This window comes from Nicotiana sylvestris, chromosome 8 (genome assembly GCF_000393655.2).
Source record: "Nicotiana sylvestris chromosome 8, ASM39365v2, whole genome shotgun sequence".
NCBI classification, from domain to species: Eukaryota; Viridiplantae; Streptophyta; class Magnoliopsida; order Solanales; family Solanaceae; genus Nicotiana; species Nicotiana sylvestris.
The window spans coordinates 149,564,849-149,582,102 of NC_091064.1; positions in this window are offsets into that span (position 1 = coordinate 149,564,849).

The window sequence follows — 17,254 nt, forward strand, 5'->3', positions numbered from 1 at the left end:
TTTTTAACTTTATTTAATTTTAGGTCGAAAAAGTTATTAAGTAAAGTGTCAGAAAATAAGTAAAATTAGAAGGCTTACTTACTATTGAAGATTTAATGGGTTTTAACCAATCCCTACACGGATGACATGGCAAACAGAAACTTATCTTTCTAAAATAAATTCAAGATATATCTTCTTCTTTTTCTATGGTAAAGGAAATATAACATGATTTTAAGTTATATGTTTTGATGGTTTAAAAAGTATTTACGCAATCAGGTCATATACAAGATAATTATATGGAAAAAAAAATTACACTATTAATATAGTTTAACATATCATAGCATATTCTTTTTATCAGGTTATCTTTATTAATATTTATCGTAAGAATACCTGTAATTACCTTATCAAAATAACCTAATTATAATTTTTTATTTTCTTAGTGTATACAACTTAAACAGACATCTAACACTTGGAGGAGCAAATGAAAATGTGGAAATTTAATCGTTGCTTTTACATCCTATGTATAAAAGTTATGAAAAATATAGTCCTGGCATGCTATATATCCAATTTGAATTCATAAAGTTACTTTTTCCCAAAATTTATGTAAGATGGTCTATAGCTCAATCTTCAATATTCCATGTATTTTTTCCTAATTCTAGGAGAGGATATTTATGGATAACAAGTATTTTTTCCTAATTCCATATATTTTTTCCCAAAATAGCATGATCTAGCCAGTTTTCGGACTGGTCATTCAAAAATAGCCAACGTTTGTCAAGTCATTGAAAAATAGCCACTATTTTGCTGCAACAGAGACCGATCCAGCATAATATACTGGAGTTCGGTGTACCTGTGTATGAACTTCCAGCATATTATACTGGACCGGTATACTTTGCTGGCTCCAGTATAATATACTGGAGACTGCAACATCGGTGCTCCAAACTTCAATATATTATGCTGGACCGGTATATTATATTGGAACTCCAATATATTATGCTATAGTATTTTTCCGGATTTTAAATAGTGTTTTCGTTCAGATTTATCTTTACATAAAAAGTGACTAAATTTTTATTACTTTTGAAACTATGACTATTTTTGAATAACCACTAATAAATCTAGGTATTTTTAAATTTCTCCCAGTATTGCCTCAATGTATCTTTGTTATATGGGCCTAACAAACTAAACCTGTCTAGCCCTATTGTTCATTATTATCTGGGCTCTAGACACACGCTGGATTTGGACTATTAAGGGAATAAGCCCAAGGGCTTTATAAACTAAGAAAACAATGAGAAAATACCTCCATAACATAAATAGAAAAAATGATACTGTATAGCCACTTTTAAAATAACTAGCTTTAGGGTACGCCCTTTGCGCGTATGTCTATATTAATGAGAATAAAGTTTAAAAAATTAGATAAATATTAATAAATAATATAATTGAGTTATAAAATAAAAACTAAAAAAATATAAGTTCTTAAAAATAATTAATGTTTATCATGTTTAGCTGGATCTACAAAGAACTATTATAGGCATTCATAAAAGGACTCTAACTTTAATTTGTAGTATTTGAATATGTTGCCTATCTCTCAACTAAATTTTGGCCTTTATCCAAAATTATCTTTTTATACTATCTTTTTTTCTTACTATCAAAGTTCCAAAAAGTGTTTTTTTTTCCTTTCAAAATATGCAGATTCACTTTTGTATTTTTGGTTAAGTATATTGCAACAAATTTTCAAATGTTAGCATTAATAATAGTAATATTTTAAAAAGGTTTAAACATAATATATATTTACAAAGGAAAAAACATATAATTTGAGAACCTAAATATTTTTTAATATCAAAGGAGCATCGACATATAACTATTGACTTAAGTAACATTTAGTTTTGTGGACTTTGCTTTTTTTGGTTTTCTTATTTTTTGCAAAATTATTATCTACATAATACAAATAATGAAAAAAATTTATATGAGGTATTAGAAATTTTTATATTTCAAATAAGAAAGAATTTAGTGAACAAATTTTAATTGATTTAAAATACTAAATACATATTAGGGAAAACTCTTCCGTTCTACTCAAGAATGCATAAATAATATAAACAATCAATTTGCAACTAAACCATGCAAATAGCTAATAAAAAAGTCGTATTTTATTTAAATAAAAATATAAAGAAGCAAATAAGGAAGACTTAAAGTCCTAAAATTTGCCGCAGAACAAACGTGAGTTATGCAAGTAGCCAATCGTGAAGTTCAAATAAACAATTGTGAAGTGCATAATCAATTTGCAAAAGAATTTCATAAATAAAATTGCAGAAGCTGCTTTAAAGTCCTAACATTATGAAAATTCAATATATAAAGAATTATAATTATCTTGCATCGTTAAAAAGGAAAAGAATTATGCATAAACTCCTAAATATCATATTTTCTACTTAGCTCAAATAAGGAAATAATTAAATGAGCATTCCTACATATTAGGAAAATAATTAAATAATTATTCCTAAATATTAGGAAATACTTTAATTACGATTTTGTCTAATGTGAAATCTATTTCTAAAGGATAAAAAAGGCGAACGACATTTCGCTAAGGGCCTTCGTGCTTTTAATATAATATAGATAACTAAAAAATATATATATTTTTATATTTTTGTGTGTGTATATATTTGTTTATTATGTATATTATATACAAAAATTAAACAAACTTTATAAACTTGCCGAATGTAAATAATTTCTGGAGGGGCTAAAAGTGAAAAAAGTCCAGTCGTTCCCTTTAGAGAAATTTTCATAAAACACTATCTTTTAGTGGTAATTAGCTATCTATAGATATCATTTGCTATATTACGGATTGTAGATACGTTTTCTGTTGTTATAAGATATATTAGATGTATTTAAGCTACTGTATTCATGAATACAGTAGCAAAAATAGGCGTGAATCAGGGAAGTCCAGCTAATCAGTTGTTGTATTCGAATGTATTTGACTGTATTCATGGCGTGAAACATGAGATTATAGCTGGATAGATTATTGTATTCGACTGTATTCATGACGTGAAATAGGGGATTACACTGTTTTTAAACGGAAAGTGAATCAATTAACATAATAAACTCCTAATATAACTCAATAAACTCAATTATAACACATAAATTTTATATTTTCAGTTATAAAAAAGATTCTCAACCGAAAAATACCCCAAAAATATAGCAATTTTCAGAGAAATTATATAATCCATCTGAATACATAAATTATATTAATTAAAAAAAATATAAATACATTCATGGCATATAGCGAGACAGTGAATACAGTGAAATACATAGAATACATCGAGATATATTAGAATATAATGAAAAAAAAGATAATAAATACAATAAAATACATGAAATACAGCGAGATACATTGAATTACAATATCAACAAAACACCAACTTTAGATTCAGCGATAATAAACATCAAATTCGAAAAAATGATTTGTTCTTCTAGCTTAGTCATGTCCAGTAGCCCATCTCCTCCGGCGAGTTCTGAAGCTTCCGATGAACTGACTCAGCCACGGGTTCGAAAATTTAAAACTAGTCCTCAGCTAAATCGGTGGTCCAGAGCTCGAAGCATCCGGTCCAACTGGAAATTAGACCGGTCTGTTGAATTACGCACCAACTCCGGTTCGCCGGTTCGGGGTGAAGAGGAATTTGAGTTGCCTACGTCTCCTAAACGTGGTATTTGTTGTTCTGGTATTTTGTTGACTTGATGGTTTGCTTCTTGAAAATATTGATGATTTTGGTTAAAGGGTTGGCATTGGCATTGAGTAGGAGGGTTGTAGGGTGCTGGGGGTGGGGTTAGATGGGAAGCACAGAGAGTAATTTTGAGATTGATCATCGTGTTTTCGGGAAATTGAGGAAGAAAATGACATGTATCAAAGTAGAGAGAGAAATAAAATAATGTAACTGAATAGTGTATTTAGTGACTTAAAGGTAGAAGGTAACCAAAATTAGATATTTTGCTATAAACATTAAAAGGTATCTATAAAATATATTTTTTTAAAATAGTATTTATTTAAAATAAATAAAGTGTTAACCTTTGCAATAGGAGGTAAAAATTCATTTCCTTTAGAGTCTATTTGGAAAGTCACCCTGTAATTGGAATTGGTGTAATTACTAGGGTAGTAATTACACAGTTGTGTAATTACGACGATCTGTTTGTTTGTCACAGTGTAATTACAGTGTAATTACAAGTTTACTGTTTGGTTGCACAAGTGTAATTACATAGTTATATTAAATTTCAAATTAAGTAATTATCAAAACTTAAAAATTAATATAATAAATATATGACTATAAATTTTTATAAGTATAAATGATATTATATTTTGTATTTAAGATGTATATAAATAAATATATGCCTATATATTAATTTAGTAATCATATATTTATAACTAATATTGTAAAAATAATTTATATAAATATTTTAAATTAATAATATTTAGTTTAGATACTTACAAAAATAAAAAAAATATATTTTGTAAGAACATCATGGAATTCATGTTTGATAAAATAAATTAATATTTACAAATATAATGTCATAACATTATTCAAATGTTTGACAAAACTAATCTACCAATTCTAACTAAAAAATGAACAGCATGCAATGTGAGTCAATATTACTAAAACAAGTAAATTTGAATCATGAATATAACACAATTTCAAAATTCAAAAAAATTAAAATAGTTTTACATATGTCAAATTTCAATATAATAATAGTAAGTTCCAGTGCAACTTAATAATTAGGAAACATGATAAGTTTATAACCACATTCAACAATGAAATTTTACTTTAATTGCATCACTCATTATATGCAAAGTTTGTTAATGACTCATCATTTCTAATATTAAGAGGTGTAATTTAAAAAAATAAAATAATAAAATAAATAAAAAATAAAACATAGTAAGCAATAACATGGAATCACGAGAAGTAAAGATAGAAAAATAAAAGATAAATAATGTACAAAGAAAACTATATTTTAAAATTTCAAAAGAAATTAAAAAGCAAAAATAAAATTAAAAAATTAAAATAATAGAAATAAAAAGTTATAAAGAAAATAAATTAAAATAAAAACAAAAAGGAAAGAAACTAAAAGGCAACCTTGTAATTACACAGTGTAATTACCACCAATTCTCACCTCCTCCTTGAGAATTGGAGAGTGTAATTACACCCCTCCAATTACATCCAATTCCATGCTGACCAAGTAATTACTTGACCAAACAAACATGCCAAACGGTGTAATTACACCCAAATCTATTTCCAAGGTGGCTTTCCAAACAAACTCTTAATGTTCATATGCCCACATTGGATTTAATGTTGACAATAATCGGATAAAGATGTGGCACCATGTAGCCGATTTTAAGGGCACTATTTAAAGTTTATTCAATTTAGACAAACTTCAGATCATGCGTTTCTGTTTCTAAGTCTTCTTCACCATTTACCTCAAACTCCTCGGTAGCAGCTAGCATGATTTCACATTGTTACATTATTCATTTAAATGCCACCAAAACCTAGCACATGATGAATACACTGACAAATGAAGTTGATTTTCAAATACAGCAAATCAAATACACACAACATCATAATCATCAAATGTTGTGAGACCAAATGGTATGTTCATATTATTCACTACCATCCTCTCTAGCAGTGAAATAAGCCTATGATGACAGTTAGTAAGATTATAAATGTAAAACTCATATTTGGTATATATCATCCAATTTAAAACCAAGGCACAAAAGCTCATTATAGAAATTAATGCTTATAAAAGAATTAAATCAAGATGTGGGTGAGAAAACTTAGGACAACTCGAACTTCAGATTAAATTTTGAACTGTCAAACACTAACCTCAGACCCTTGAACTACCAAAATCAAAACTTTACACCTGATATTTGAAGTTTTGGCTTTAATAGTTCAAACTTCAGACCCGCAATTCTGGGGAAGCTAAACTTTAAAAATTTCGTAACTTTCAGCTATTTTTTATATATTTATAGGGGGTCCTAAAAGTGGCTATTTGTGCCCACTGTCCACTACCTGTATTTTAACCCAGTTGAATATCCTGAACATCACATAGGTACAATCTGCAAATAGTCGATTTGGTTAGAATTTGCAGCCTACTTTAGTAAACTTGTCCAATTTGCTTTTTCAATAAATTGTATAGAACCAACAAATTTTCTTAAATACTATCTTCAAATATGATGAATTGGTAAACACTCCATAGTTTTGGTTACTAGTGAGCTACTAACACAATTCTCATGAATAGTGTATATGAGATTTTCTCTTAATGTTGTTTTTTTATTTGCTTATCCTCTTGTATCTATTTGAATACTTCTAGTTAATTACTTATAAATGAATTTTAAGGTTGATTCAAGTTAAAATTGATTCCAGTTTGTACCTTTTAATTCTTTTGACACAAGCAAATATCAATTCCACATTTTCTTCAGTCTCTAAGTATTTACGACATTAGAATGTCCTAAGATTTTTTTTTAGATCCTAACCTTAATTAATATACAAAAAGAAACACTTCCTAGATCTTGGATATATAGTTTTCATGCCAAATATTATATACCGGATACATATATAGTTTTCACGCCAAATATTATATACCGGATACATGTCCCATATCGCAACGTCATTAGACAATATTGTTCCCTATGTATCTTCTAAACCTTGGACTATAATAATTTTAGTTTATTCTTAATGTAAGTATGAGCAGAACAATAATGGACCAAATATGAGAAATTCAAGTAAAAAATCAGGGAGAAGAAAGATATCAAATAGGGTTATTTTGATGGTGGAGATTGATTTGAGGTCCAAAGTCAAAGACGTATGGTAGCGATAGATCCACAATTATATTTATTTTTTTAATAAATTAATTATTATGTTTAAACGTAAATTAGTATTGTTAGATGTTTGCTATAATTTTCTTACCATATTTGGTTTTTCTATTTATTAAAGGAAAGGGCATCATGTTTACCTTAATTGGGTTTTCCTTCTTATAGAAGGAAATTACAAATCTCTCATATTTGGCTAGTCCTTTTTCTTGGAATTCTATAAATTGAAGATCTGTCATTCTCATTCAGTAGCATCCACAATATAGCCATATGAGATTTGAGAGTCGGGTTTAGGAGGAGAACTTTGCGGGACAAGTGTTAGTGTGTCACTTGTGTTTGCCTCTTCGTGAGGTTATTCTCTCAATATTTTTGTACTCTTTTATATAGTGGATTGCTCATCTCCGCCGTGGATGTAGTCAGTTGACCGAACCGCGTTAAATATTTGTGTCTCTTTTAGTAGATTTCTCTTTTATTGTCTGATTTATCGCTGTTCAAGATTTACGCTACTAGCTTCTGCATGACACCTGATTTTTTCGGTCATAACAAGTGGTATCAAAGCGAGGTTCAAGACAGGTTCATCTTGGCGGATTCAGTTCTAGCCGCAACATATTTGATGATAATTGTGATATTTGTCTGAGAAATTTGACCGGTGTGCTTCGCACGTTGAGACAAACTTTGTGGTGGAGATTTGGAGATGCGACCTGTTGAAGGCTATGTGAAGAAGATGGATCAAGTTTATTTTGTCAGAAAATTCAGGCCAAGGGGGAGAATTGTTACGTGTTTGCCATAATTTTCTTACCATATTTGATTTTTCTATTTGTTGAAGGAAAGGGCAACATGTTTACCTTAATTGGGTTTTTCTTCTTGTAGAAGGAAATTACAAATCTCTCATATTTGGCTAGTTCCTTTTCTAATAGAAAAAGGTTTGGAATTCTATAAATTGAAGATCTGTCCTTCTCATTCAGTAGCATCCATAATGTAGCCATATGGGGTTTGAGAGTCGTGTTTAGGGGGAGAACTTTACGGGACAAGTGTTAGTGTGTCACTTGTGTTTGCCTCTTCGTGAGGTTATTTTCTCAATATTTTTATACTCTCTTTTATATAGTGGATTGCTCATCTCCGCCGTGGATGTAAGTCAGTTGACCGAACCACGTTAAATATTTGTGTCTCTTTTGATAGATTTCTCTTTTATTGTCTGATTTATCAATGTTCAAGGTTTGCGTTACTAGCTTCCACATGACATCTGATTTTTTTGATCATAACAAGTATACCATACATTTTGCATTTTACATTGATAGAGAAAGAAAGCCAAGGTCCTTTTCTTGAAACGAGGTAAACATATTTTTATTTTTGTAAAATACATTCTACCAAAATATATTTTCGCAAATAATTATATAAAAACTGATCTAACTTGATAAATTAAACATAAATATTAAAAGTATGATACGTGATGCTTTTGAGATGTAGTACTGCACTATATATCTCAAGCAAATGTGTAAGACACCCTTGATTTCAAATTCTATATCTACTCATATGTCTGTCAAAGTTTTTGGAAGTTAGAAATCTCTTAACGATCCGACCGGTCGTTTTGAGCATTTATATTTTGCTTGGTAGTTTGAGGGGATGAGTAACTCCATATGATGATGACTTATGTTAACCGTCGGTTTTAGTTTTCAGGTTATTCGGTAGTAATTTGGAAGAATGAATTTCATGGTTTAAACTTTAAGTTGGAAGAGTTGACCAGGTTTGACTTTTTAGTATTTGACCTCGGATTGAAGTTTTGATGGTTCCGTTAGGTCCGATGGTGATTTTGGACTCAGGCTTATGCCCGGATTTGCATTTGGATATTTCGAGAAGGATTTGGCACTAATTGGCAAAATTTGGAAATTTGAAGGATTGGAAAGTTCATAAGTTTGACCGAGAGTTGACTTTGAAGATATCAAATTCAGATTGTGGTTCTGGGAATTGGAATAGCCTCGTTATGTCATTTGAGACTTGTGTGCAAAATTTAGGTTCATTCCGGGTTGATTTGGTATGTTTTGGCGCGAATTCTGAAAGTTAAAAATTCAAAGTTCATTATTTTTGATTTGAGGTGCGATTCGTCGTTTCGACGTTGTTATGCGTGATTCGAGGCCTTGAGTAAGTCCATGTTATATTATTGGACTTGTTGATATGTTTGGATGCAGTCCCGATGGGCTCCGGTGAGTTTCGAACGAGGTTCGGAGCATTTTGGAAATTTTGGCTTAGGCTGGTTTGGCAGAGGTGCTAGTGTGACCGCACCTACCGAACTATGGGCGCAGGTACGGAGTCGCAAAAGCGGCAGTGTCATCGTATAAGCGTGAAGAGGGATCTGGGCGTGAGGATTGCAAGTGCGAGTACTTGGTCGCACCTGTGCGACAGCAGATGCGGATAAATGTGTGCATGAGCGCGATCGCAGAAACGGGTACCGGATCGCAGAAGCGATGGTTGCTGGTTCAGGGATTTCTTTGCAGAAGCAAAATTTGTTCTGCAAAAGTGGAGGTCGCAGATGCGGCATTGTGACCGCATATGCTGAAACTACTGGGCAGAAGCTATAAAATCGAGGTTTTGGTTCTTTTATCATATTTTGAGATGTGAGACTCGGATTGAGACGATTTTTGGAGAAATTTTCATCACAAGTATTGGGGTAAGTATTCTACACTGGGTTTTAATTTTATTTCATGAATCTATCTTCAATTCTGCAATTGATTGATGAATTTTAAAGAGAAATTTGGGGGGGGGGGTTGACTAAAGTTTCATAGAGCGAATTCTTGATTTTTGAACATCGATTCAATGTCGGATTTGAGTGAAACTAGTATGGTTGGACTCGTAATAATTGAATGAGTTATCGGATTTTGTGAGTTTTGTTGGGTTCCGAGGTGCGGGCCCGAGTTGGAATTTAGGTCGATTTTGGGCTTTTGATTAAGGATTCGACCATTATCATTTGGAATTGTTTCCTTGGGCTTTATTTGATGTATTTGAGTTACTTTTGGCTAGTTCTGAGCCGTTCGGAGGTCGGTACGCGTGGGATGATATTTTTGAAGCATCGCTTGGCTTGCTCGATATTGAATTTGGCTTGTTCGAGGTAAGTAACACTTCTAAACTTGGTGCCGAGGGTATGAAATCCCGAATTACGTGTTATGTATTTTGGTGTTGAGGTGACACACATGTTAGGTGACGGGCATGTGAGCGTGCACCGTGTGAATTGTGACTCCATTATTTTTGTGGTATAGTGTAGTTAGCTGATCTTATTTGTAACCATGAAATCTCTATGTACTAGAGCTATTGAGCTCTGATCCATGTTAGAAACCATGTCTAGACTACATGCTTAATCTGTTGGGACCAACTGAGGTCATATTGCTGTTGAATTATTTATTTAAATTGCAATTTCATACTCAGTCATGTTCATTCATTACATATTATATCTCAGTCTCTGTTGCTATTTATTGACATATCATATCATCATTTAGGGCTAGTTTCATGGCATTGTGAGCCCAAGAGACTGGAGAGATTGGTGACTGAGTGAGGCCGAGGGCCTGAGTGCGAGTAATATTATGGGATTGGATTGCACGCCGCAGCATGTTATATTTATTTATGCCTGGATCTGGCTTGTTATGACTATTGGGCTGAAGGAGCCCCTCCGTAGTCTTTACACACACCCAGTGAGCGCTGTTGATTTATATTGATGGATGGGTCTTCCCGGGGCATGGATCTTGCCCGAAGCATTTATATTTAGGAATGGATCTTCCCCGGACTGGATTGGCCGTATATAGTACTGAGTGACTAACTGTCAGTTGCTATATATATATATATATATATATATATATATATTCGGGATGGATCTTTCCTGGGCTAGATTGACCATATACAGTACTGAGTGACTGAGCATGTCGAGTGGAAAGTGTGAGACAGTGAGATTGAGTACTCTGAGAGTGTGAGTACATGAGTTCATCTCTAAGATACATTGCATTTGACATGCACACTTGTCATACAGGCATAGAGATGCATTTTTCCTCATGCTGCACGGCATCACGACATTCATGAATTCTCACACATTTTGACATATAGGCATAGAGATGTATTTTCCTCATGCCATTTGAAAATGAAACTTTTACTTGTTGAAAGCTTTGGGAAAAATACAGTTTTCAAACTCATTCATATTTTTGGCGATTTCAGTAAAAGATTTGAGTTTTTATTGATATACTTGAAAAGCAGAGCTATTTTCTAGAACCGTGAACGCGCTGAGCATTTTATCTCTGAGTTACTTCTTTTATTACTTTTATTATGTTGTTATGAACTGTTGTTGGCTATTGGTGTTGGACTCTGACCCTTGTTCCAGCTCGTCACTACTTTCAACCTAAGGTTAGGTTTATTACTTATTGAGCACATGTGGTCAATTGTACTCATACTACACTTCTGCACCTTGCGTGCAGATATTAGATGCTGATGTTGTTGTGATCGACGAGAGCTGGAATTGAAGACGTACCTGCGTTCCGATTGTTCATGGTAGCCTTAGATTCATAAGAATCTGTTTATTTGCATTTCGAACAGATGATGTATTTATTTCATACCAGCTTTATAAATTCTAATATTAGAAACTCATGATTTGTACTACCAGTTCTTGGGGAGTGTATAAGATTCAGATATTTTCTTTTACTTAATTGTCTTATTAAATTTCATTGGAATTGGATAGTTATTAATTGGCTTACCTAGCGGGTTGGGTTAGGTGCCATCACGACTAGTTGGATTTTGGGTCGTGACACTTCCTTACCTTTGATCGTCCTTTTAACATAAATTTTTTTCTAGGTATCCCTTTTAGGCTTAGTGTTTATATTTCTAGACCTTTTTAATGTACGTTGCAGGGATCACCAATGCAGAAAAATGATAAATTATTTGCACATCTCTGAATGATAAAAATGCGGATGCGGAGCATGAGCTACACTGAAGGTCCAAATCCAATTCTGAGTGATGGTCTCTTTCTTGCTGAACTGTTTACTGTCAATGTTGCAAACCAAAGCTAAAAGAGATATCAGCGAAGCACAGAGACTTGTTTCAGAAAAAGATGCAGAGCTAAATGCCGCTGAAGCATTTGAGGACTGAATGAGGAACATGAATACTTTTCAATCTATAGCCAAGTGTAAACAAAAAGCAATATGTCGAAAGTCACACACAGCAACGCAGTCAAGCCTCATAACAACTCATCCTAGTCTCACAACAACACAGTCAAATGACCAAACAACCAAACTATGGAACAAGTCATATAGTTGAACTAAAATAGGTTTGAACCAAAAAACAAAACAGTTTTAGCCAAGTCTAAACATGGAGTATCAGTATATTCCCTTTTATTAGTGTAGTCACTGCCAAACTGGTTCTTGCTTCTCATTTATTTGAAACACCTAGCAGCACTCCCCATAGCTTCCTGTCATTGTAAAAAGTAGATGTATTAGAACCTTTGATTTATAAAAATTAGATTTGTCTAGGTCCTAACTCCTCAATTACTAACATGGCATTTTTTGTCATGGCGTTCAAACTCATTCTAGATTATTGAAATTGTCCATCTACCTCATATTTGAAGCAGTTGAACTTCATATTTGCCCCGACTGTTAATTTTTTTAAGGTAGGCCTAGTGTACCTTGGAGTTCTTGTTGATATATTTTTTTTTCATAATTCTGCAATGAGGTTAATGAAGTTATATTTATATAAAAGAAATACGATATTTTTTCTCTCCAACTATATATAACAAATTAAAGGAATACAAGCCAATAGCTTGTTGCACTATTCTATACAAACTAATATCAAAGATACTGACCTCAAGAATGCAGAATATAGTTTCACGTATTATCTGTAATGCTCAAGCAGGACAATATAATACTAGAGCATGAACTAGTTAAAGTTAACACCGAAAAGCATATATTCCCTAGGCATATGGTAAAAATTGTCTTACAAAAAGCCTATGATTCTGTAGAACAGTTCTTCTTGGATCAGATTTTGACGGAGTTAGGTTTTCCTAGTAAATCCATTGGCTGGATACTTGAATATGTCTGAACAGACAATTATACTATCATAATCAATGGTGAACCTTTTCCTCCCTTTGATGCAGCAAGGGTCTTAGACAAGGAAACCCCATGTCACCATTCTTGTTGGCCGCTGCTATGGAGTACCTAACCAGGAACTTGAGTGAATTAGCAGAGGATAAAGGATTCCACTTCATGTGCTAGACTAGAAATAACATATCTGTATTTTGCACATGACTTACTTCTATTCTCCAGGGGCGATATTTCATCCGTTAATGCAATACATCAGTTCTTCACTCACTTCTGTGAAGCATATGGACTAAAGGCTAATTTAGGAAAAAGCTTAGTATATTTTGGTGGAGTTGAATTGGATTCACAAGAAAGAATCCTACACATTAGGATTTAGTTGTATATAACTCCCCTTTAAAGTATTTGGGCGTAATATTGTCTACCAAGAAATTATCTCTCTTTCAGTGGCATCACCTTATTAAGAAGATCATCAGAAGGATCTCTTTATGGATAACAAAGAAGATGCCATATATATGTAGGAAGATATAATCTTGTGCAGACTATCTTATTTAGCTATTGGGCCCAGCTACTTGTTCTCCCTGCCAAAGTCTTGAAGACTATAGATGGGCACTGCAGAAGTTATATGTGGTCTGGAGCTAATAGAATAATCAAGAAGCACTAGTGGCCTGGAGCAGAGTTTGCTCTCCAAAATATGTAAAAGGATTGAATCTCATCAAGTTACAACTCAGGAAAAAAGCCGTCATAGTCAAGACATGCTGGGATCTAGCTCTCAAGTAGGATAAGCTATAAATTAAATAGATTCATACATGCTATATTTAAGAGTAACAGTTTACCAGTATAGCAGTTTACCAATGTAGCACAACAAGCTAGTTGGATTATAAGAAGATCTTTGAAGCAAGATCTTTTTTGGGACAAATGCAGAATAATTACATTAAAGGAAAGAGCACCATCAGACTAACCTATCAGAAGCTGTTAAGAGTTCTCCCAAAAGTACCATGAAGATGCCTAGTGCAGTGGCGAAGCCAGAAATTTTCTCAAGGGTGTTCAAACTTGAAATAAGTAAAAGAAATAATCCGACAAAGGGTATTCAATACATGTTATATATCTCTAAAATCTAATATTTTACCTATATGAGCAGTGTAATTTTCCGATAAAGGGTGGTCAGTTGACCACCCTAACCCAAGTGTGCCTTCGCCCCTGGCCTAGTGTACCACAATGTTGCTAGGCCTAAATCTCAATTTTCATTGTGGTTGTAGGTTTAAAGCAAACTATTAACTGCAGATAGACTCAAAAAATTGGATTTAGAAGTTGAACCTATGATCACTTGTTCGAGAAATGTAAGTACTCTCAAAGGCTATGTGTGACGATCCGATATGTCATTTTGAGTACTAGCCTTAATTTTCATGATCTGAGACCTCTCATAGCTTGATGATATTTTTTGATTTGCATGTGTAGTTCGTGTCGCTTTTCGAAAAGCTTTTATGTGAAATTTTGAAGAAAATGAAAATTTTGACTAAAAAATGAGTCTAGAGTTGATCACGATCAACATCTTGGGTAAACAATCTCGTATCGGTGCTTTGATGATTCAAGTAGGTTCGTATTGTGATTTTAGACATGGGCGTATGCCCAAAATTGAATTTGAAGGTCCCTTAATTGATTTGACCTATTTTGTCGAAAGTTGTCAATTTGAATGTTTAGAAATTCTCTAAGTTTGACCGTAGGTTGAATTTATAGTTAATAGGTACGAATTTTAGTTTTGGGACATGAAATAGGTCCGTTTTGTTGTTTAAAACTTCTCTACAAAATTCGGTGTTATTCGGAGTTGGTTTGAAAGGATTCAGACGCTTGGTTGTGACTATCTAGGTTCTTGAGTTTTCTTTTGAATTTCATATATTTCGATGTCTAATATGTGGTTCTAGATGTGATTTTGATATTTTGATTGTGCGAGCGAGTTCATATGATATTTTTGGACTTATGTGGATGTTTGGTTTGGAGCCCCAAGGGCTCGGGTGAGTTTCGTACGTGTTTCAGATTGGATTGAGCTGGTTATAGGTTGCTGGTGTGTTGGTGCTGCAGTTGTCGCAATTGCAAGCACCAACATTGCAATTTTTCAAAGAGGACAGGGGAGGTCCAGATGTTTCAAACGCAACTCCCTCTTCGTATTCGCTAATACATTATAGTATTGGGTTGAGTCGCATTTGCGACCATTGTGTCGCTTTTGCGAAGAACGCTGCTATCGCAATTGCAACATCTGTGTGGGCTGTCAGGGTTCGCTTTTGCGATCCTGTTTGCCAGTTGTGAGTGTTCGCAAATTCGAACCCATGGTCGCATTGCAACATCTGCAGCTGACAAAGGGCTGGAAGACAGAGTTTTAGTCTCATTTTCATATCTTTGAACCCTATACTCGGTAGGAGGCAATTTGGAGAGGGGTTTTTCACACACATTCATTGGGTAATTGATTTTGATTTATTTTTAATTATATTATATGATTATACATTAGATTTAACATCAAATTAATGAGAATCTAAGAGAAATTTTGAGGATTTTTGTCTATGTTTTGAAAAATAAAAATTTGAGATTTGAGAGTCGAATTGGACTCGGATTTGAAAGCAAAATACATATATGGACTCGTGGGGTATGGGTAGTCGATATCTACCCTGGACTCGAGTTTTGACCGAGTGGGCCAGGGGTTGACTTTTGTTGACTTTTGCCAAATTCATTAAAGATTGAATCTTTTTCACTCGTGAGTAGTCTATAAAGCTTATTTTGAATTATTTGAACTATATTTGACTAGATTTGATTGGTTTGGAGGATAATTCTAAAGAAAAAGTCATGGTTGAGCATTGATTTAGTTGTTGAGTAAGGTAATTTTTGTGTCTAACCTTGACTTAAGGGAATTAGGACTTGTTGGACTATTGCTATGTGAATTATGTGGGGAAACAACGTATACGAGAAATGACAAGTGTATATGCATCGTCATGGGATTAAACATGTAGGATTGGGATATTTATTTCTGTGCCATCTTTATTCTGTATTATCTCTTGTTGTATGCTTTAATTGCTTTATATTTTTACTTGATATCTATGCTTTACTTGTTAATTGTTATTTAATTGTTGCTTGTTTTGATTTGTTCATGTTCACTCAATATCTACTTACCTACTACATATTCCTACTTGCCTAAGTTGTATATTCTCATTGTCACATGAATTTACTTGCTATTATTGTCCTTATATCACTTGACACATTCTATTATGCCATTTCAATTACGTGAGCCATTAGCTATTTTTGTATTAAAGTTTGCCAAAGTATGAGGATTACGACGTATTGGTTATTTTCAGTTTGTACTGGTAGTTCCATTTGCTCCGCACATTTCATTTCTCCTTTGTGTTGATATTTAGTAAATAATGGAGTTGAGTTGTATATGTTGATAAATTAATACTGGGGGATCAGGTTGCACGCTGCAACAATACTGAAATGAATTGATATTGGGGGATCTGGTTACACGCCACAACGGGACATGAAATGATATGATATAGATATTTGTAAATGACATGTACGTTGTATAAGATATTGTGTTGAAACTTAGGATCAGGTTGCATGCCGAGACGAATTTGATGTGTCATTGTTTGTGGTTGTAGAGTTCATTCTGGATATCGTGATACAAGATTTTGAGATGGTATTATTCTGGGGCCCTCTGGTAGTTGACCTTCGGGTTCGTTTATATGAGATTACTGCTTTACTTTTATTCTTATTTTCTGTTATTATTATTTCGTACAGGTTATTTGTGAGTGACTTGCCATAATCTCATCATTACTTCATCAAGGTTAGGCTCGGCACTTACATAGTACATGTGATCGATTGTAATCATGCTATACTTCTGCACTTCTTGTGTTGGTCCTAGCGGTGCATAATGGAGACTGCTCGGATTCTTCTGCTTTCGGAGACTTGAGGTAGAGCTGCTGGCATTTGTAGTCCCTGAAGTCCCCTTCTACCTTATTTTTATTGTTTTCCTTATTTCGAACAGTTATAATTCGTTCTGACTTTATTTATAGAATTTTAATATGATCATGTATTCGTGATTCCAGATTTCTGGGATATATTTAGACTACGTTATGTTGTATTTATCATATCTATTTTAGAATATTACAGCTTCGTATTATTAATATTTTGTTGTAAATTGTTATAACTGGTTAAGTAATTAGCTAACTTTGGCTTGCCTAGCAAGCAGAATGTTAGGCGTTATCACGATCCCAAAATTGGGATTTTGGACCGTGACAAGTTGGTATCAGAGCTCTAGGTTGCCTTGGTCTCAAGAGTCATGTGCAAGCTTAGTAGAGTCCGGAGGATCTGTGTGAAGATGTCTGTGCTTATC